Here is a 6,000-nt window from a genome sequence, read left to right as displayed (position 1 = left end):
ACCTGATCCACATCTTTTATCCTTTTGCTTTTGGGTCCAGGCAAGTTGTCCTCCTTCCCAATACTGAAATACACATGATGCCTGAGACAGAGGATCAGTTCTGTGGCTCATAAAGAGTGAGCTGCCAACATGTCAGGACTGTAGCTCACACAGCCCTTGGCATTAGTATGCACTAGACATCTACCATAGGGAAAAGCAAGCGAGCAAGTGAGCTGAGCATAGTGGTGCATGCCTGCAATCCCAGTGCTCAGGAAACAGAGACAGAGGGAGTGCCAAGACCAAGCTGGGCTACACTGTGCATTCTAGGATAACCAGGAATATATGTCCAAGGGATGTCTCATAAACAAAACAAAATAGTAATAAACAAACAATAAATCATTGGTGTTTCGGTTAAAATTCTATGAGCTTAAGTAAGTCATACTGGAAATGCTAAAATAAAGGAAAAATATCTTAAGATAATAAATTTAATAACTATAGATATGATTTATGCAAAGTGATCATTTTTCTGTGTTTCTAGTTGTTAGTATTTTGCTGCTTTTTTTTTTAAAGATAGGGTTTTATGTAGCCCTTAAACTTGCTCTGTAGCAGAGGCTGGTCTTGAACTCCTGATCCTGCTGACTCCGTTTTCCAGACACTGGGGTTACAGACCACACCCAGCTAAAAGTGGCTATTTGAAGGGACAGAAAGGTATAAGCACAAAGGTATAAGCCAATGACAGGACACAAAAAGGCACAGCAATTAAGGTTTTGAAGAGTACAGAGTAACAAAACCAATGATAACAATTTTAAAAACATGGGTGAAATAGTTTAAGAAAAGAAATATAAGTAAGCAGTAATACTGGATGAAGAAGGTGTCTGTTACTGATAGACAGTGCTCAAAACGTTTCCTCCTACACGGGCATCGAATTCCGAGATTCTTATTAGTGAGCAAAAAGGCCATCCTTCTTTTCATACACGGTTATAGAAAAGAAGAGTAAGCTTATTTTTATGTAACATATAATTTTGATAGCAAAATGAGATAAAATAGCAGATGTATTACACTTCAGGAGACTATTTATAAAATGTGTGCACATCTTAGGGCTGGGCTGATGGCTCTCAGTACAGTGCTTGCTCTGTAAGTATGGTGACCATCATCTGTGTTCACTATGCTATCTAAATTATATAATTACATATATATAACATATAGCTAGATATCTATATATTATATATAAATTATAAACACATATGTGCATATATACACATATATGTGTATGTGTGCGATCTGTGTGCATATATGGTGCATGCCAGAAGGGGACATCAGATCCTATTACAGATGGTAGTGGGCCACCATGTGGTTTCGGGAGTTGAACTCAGGAGCTCTTAGAAGAGCAACCATCGCTCCATCAGTGGTCTACTATAATCCCAGCACTGGGGAGGCAGAGACAGGAGGATTCCTGGGTTTTGTTGGCCAGTCAATCTAGCTGAATTGTTGAGCTCCAGATGCAGTGAGAGACTCTCTATGAGATGGAGGGCTGGGTTGCTGACTCAGCAGATGATGTCCTTGCTATACAACTGTGAGGAGCACAGTCCACATAAAGCTGAGTAGTTGTAATCCATCCCATAATCAGCCTCCAAACGCTGACACCATTGCATACACTAGCAAGATTTTGCTGAAAGGATCCAGATATAGCTGTCTCTTGTGAGACTATGCCAGGGCCTAGCAAACACAGAAGTGGATGCTCACAGTCAGCTATTGGATGGATCACAGGGCCCCCAATGGAGGAGCTAGAGAAAGTAACCAAGGAGTTAAAGGGATCTGCAACCCTATAGGTGGAACAACAATATGAACTAACCAGTACCCCACAGAGCTCGTGTCTCTAGCTGCATATGTAGCAGAAGATGGCCTAGTGGGCCATCACTGGGAAGAGAGGCCCATTGGTTGTGCAAACTTTATCTGCCTCTGTACAGGGGAACACCAGGGCCAAGAAGTGGGAGTGGGTGGGGGGGTGGGGGAGCAGGTGGGGGGGACTTTTGGGATAGCATTGGAAATGTAAATGAAATAAATACCTAATTTTTTAAAAAGCTGAGTAGTTGTAGCAGCCATCCTCTAATTCTGTCCACATGCTTTTGCTCACATGTACATATGCATCCACACACACACACAGATGCACACCACATACACATGCAAAAATAAAGATGGAGAGCAACTGAGGAGGCCTGGCCACAGTAGGTGTGCATAATTATATGTATCCAGACATACATGGACATATGCGCACACATAAACATATGCCCACAAGTATTTCCTAATCAGATTGGGCAATATAAAAAATCAAGTAGTGAATGGTTCAGCCCTAGAAATGCATTGATGTAAAATTGCTAACAATGTTGTAAGAAGAAATTTTATGTGTTAATCTTAGAATATGCAAGATTAAAAAAAAACCATTAAATTCAACCCTGTGAATTTTAAGAAAAAGCGTAAGTTCTACTAGTGATTAAAGAACGAGTTCTAGTACGTATTTAATAAGTAATAGCAATTTTATGAAAACTTTTAGATCATAGAAAAAGAGGAACATTTTCCCAATCTACTCAATAAGTTTAAAACAAGTACTAATAAACAAAACCATGGAAATTACAGACCAGTTCCACTCATAAACATAGATGTAAGGAGACTGGACCAACAATATAATGCATAATTTATTCACTGAATCCATAGCAGATAATTAAACATGTGCTCAGGACGTCTGGCCTTTTGTCTTTGGCTCTAGGAAGTGATCTAAGCCCTTGGAGCATCAGGCTTGATTGGAGTGTCCCTACCTGGGAGACCTGGATCTAACAGGTCTAAGTTGATTTAAGTGTGATGTACCTACAGCCAAAGACAAAGAATAAAATTTAGCGTGAGGGCCCTTGGGTCTTTCCTTGGGGTTGAGAAAAGGACAAGTAACCAGAGGGGCCTGCTGGCTGCTGACTACAGGGCAAGCATGGGGAGATTCGTGTTAGGCTTGAGGCCCGAGGGGAGAGCTGCAGACAGCCAGTGATGCCACTGAGCAGCACCTCTGAAACCTCAGCCACAAACCCATCTTAAAGTTTATATGAAAGAGCAAAGCATTAGGAGTCACCTGGGTTTTCCCAAAGGTGAAACTGAGATTTCGCACAGTTTTGTATCAGGACTTATTACAAAGCTACCGCCATAATGCTTTGTCTTGGGCTGGGCTTTGTCTGGTGGGTAAAGTGCTTGCTACCACAAGTATGAGGATCAGAAGCAGGAAGGACTCCGGTGAGCTCAGGATGCAGGGGCGGAGGCAGGGAATCTCTGAAGCAAGCTGACTAAACTATCTGGAATTGGGAGTGACAGAGGAAGAACCCTCTCACCCACTTCAGCCCTCCACGTGCAGGCACATAGATGCACATGCATGCTTACACACATGTGAACACATATGCACGTTCATACACACCACACACAAACACACGAGCAAAAGACCAAACTCTCACTTGTAGGACGTAGGTTTATCAATGAAACTCAACAGAGAGCTTAGAAATAGACTTGTCTATAGACTGACAATAGTCAATGCGAAAGAAAAAAAATAGCCAAAGGAGAAATAAAACATAATCGAAGGAAACCCTTGGTCTGAAGCTGACTAGCAAGACTAGACCTATTGGTGAGCTCTGGGTTGGATTGAGTGACCCTGCTCCGATGAATAAAGTGGAAGAGCCACCAAAGATGACTCCCAACCTCAAACTCTGACCTCCAAATGTCTGTACACACATGTGCATGCATGCCCACATACATGTGCCCACACACATGTGTATACACATGTGCATACCACAAACAGGAAAAAGGAAAATAGGATTCTTTGATCTTTAAAAATGGGCAATGGTGATATTGTTCACATTTAAAATACATTTGCAAAAGGATGTGTGAAAATAAGCTGGGCAGTGGTGGCGCACGCCTATAATCCCAGCACGTGGGAGGCATAGGCAGGCGGATTTCTGTGTGTACACAGTACATCAGACACTTGCAGGCAAAATACTCATACACAAAAATAAATCTTAATAAATCTTAAAATATACCAAGAACAGTAAAGAACATCTGTAACTTACCATCTAGGTTAAGAAACTGGAGGATGTAAGCAGACTCTGTACAGGTGTCTCTCTCACTAAAACTACACTCTCTTTCCAGGAACAACTGATAATTTGATTCCTACTCCCTGCCCCCTTTATTAATGATTTGGTTTTTTTTCTTTCTGTAACATCTTTGTGACCAAATACTACATTGTTTAATTTGGCTCATGCAAACTCAGTATAAAGAGAATCATCCCAATTGTACATCTGTGTGTGAGAGTGTTCTTCGTTCATTTCCGGCCTTCGCTTCCAAGTACATTTCTTTTTGAGAATAAAACACTATCTAGTGGCAAGTTTCTAATGCTAATGGACACTCAGTGGTTGGGTTACCCAACCACTAACATTTGATCTCTAACATTTGGTACTTTAATCAGCCCTAATTTTTGCCACTCTGATAGCTGAGAAATGGCATACTGTTAGGATGACTTTTTTTTTAAAAACTTCTTATAATGGTGCGTCCCTGTATTTTCAATTGTTGATTCTATACTGATAGAGAACTAAGTGATGGCAAGATTTTGGTATTGTCATTTCTACGGACCATCACTGTTTTTTCTATTTTATAAATGCTAGTCCTTCCTCAACCACCTGGGGGCCACCTAGAGCTAGAGCAGAGGTTGTGTCACTGCTGATTGGTTATAATAAAGAGTTGGTGGCCAATAGCTAGGGCAGGAAGGAGGGGGGCGGAACTTCCGGGCAGAGGCATGCCTGGGCAAAATTTAAGAAGCCAGAGAACCGAGAGCCATACAGGAACAGACTTGGACAGGATCAGAGAAAGGTAGAGAGCTAACCACGTGGCGGGTCATAGACTCGATATTTGGGTTAAGTTTAACCGGTAACTGGAAAACTGTTCAGAAAAATGTCTGAGCTTTAAACGTTTTTAGCAGCCCTCTTGTCTTTCCACTGGCCGGTCCGAGGAAATCCCAAAACAATATCCCAAGGCGGCCTAACTTACAGCTTGCAGATTACAGTGAGGCTGCAGTGCTTTTCAAATGGTTATGAAACGTCTGTATCCTCTATCAAACACCTTGTGTCTTCTGTTAAATAGAGATAATTCTTGGCTCTTATATACTCGGCAAAGGTAAAATTACATTTTCTTTTTAACCGAAAGAGCATTTCTAAACAAAACCCAACAAAACAAAAACTCCACAAAAAACGCAAGATGAAACCAACCAACCAAACAGCGAACCCCACAAACAAACACAGAAAACCCCAATGAGTTAAAACCAAAAGATTTTCGAGACTGCGGCAGCAGATACAAATGTGGCTTCTCTAGCCCTTAAAATTTGCATCTAGGACAAACAATGCTCTCTATTTTCTCCATTTCTTTGCTCAGCTATGCTGTCGTAACGCACAGTTGCACAGTTCGGACTTTCCCCCAGAGAAAGCCACAGCACCCGGCCGGGTTCTGAGGATATAGGTGAGCTCTGTAACTGTTTTGTTACTCAAATAAGCTTCCTGTTTGCTGCTCTCGAGGGGCAGTCATTCACCAAACTGGAATAAAAGCCGTTCCACGGAAATGCTGGTTTTATTTTAGCTTGCCTTGGTGTCTTTCTTTTTAACTGTCAAATACAATGAATAAACCAATATTCAAGACAGGGTGACTATGGTCCATTAATGTGAGTATTTTTTATAATGCATGAAAATCGATCTTCTATAATGGAGTTCAGCAGAACCGCCCTCAGAATTGGTTCTCATGAATTTTTAAAAAAGTCATCTCTACTTTAGAAAAGATTTTGGAACACACAAATGAACACCAGCTTCTACGATTTCGGTTGGAATTTTGAAAGAACAACTGGCTGCCTTTTATTTAATATTACAGTGCCCCAGTGATTGTGCACCTCAGTTGGCTCTCTGTCCCCACTCAAGGTTAGACTTATACTGCATGCAGCTGTGTGGGGTTTCC

This window comes from Mus musculus, chromosome 15, assembly GCF_000001635.26.
Source record: "Mus musculus strain C57BL/6J chromosome 15, GRCm38.p6 C57BL/6J".
In the NCBI taxonomy this organism is placed as follows: domain Eukaryota; kingdom Metazoa; phylum Chordata; class Mammalia; order Rodentia; family Muridae; genus Mus; species Mus musculus.
This window is presented reverse-complemented; position numbering follows the sequence as displayed.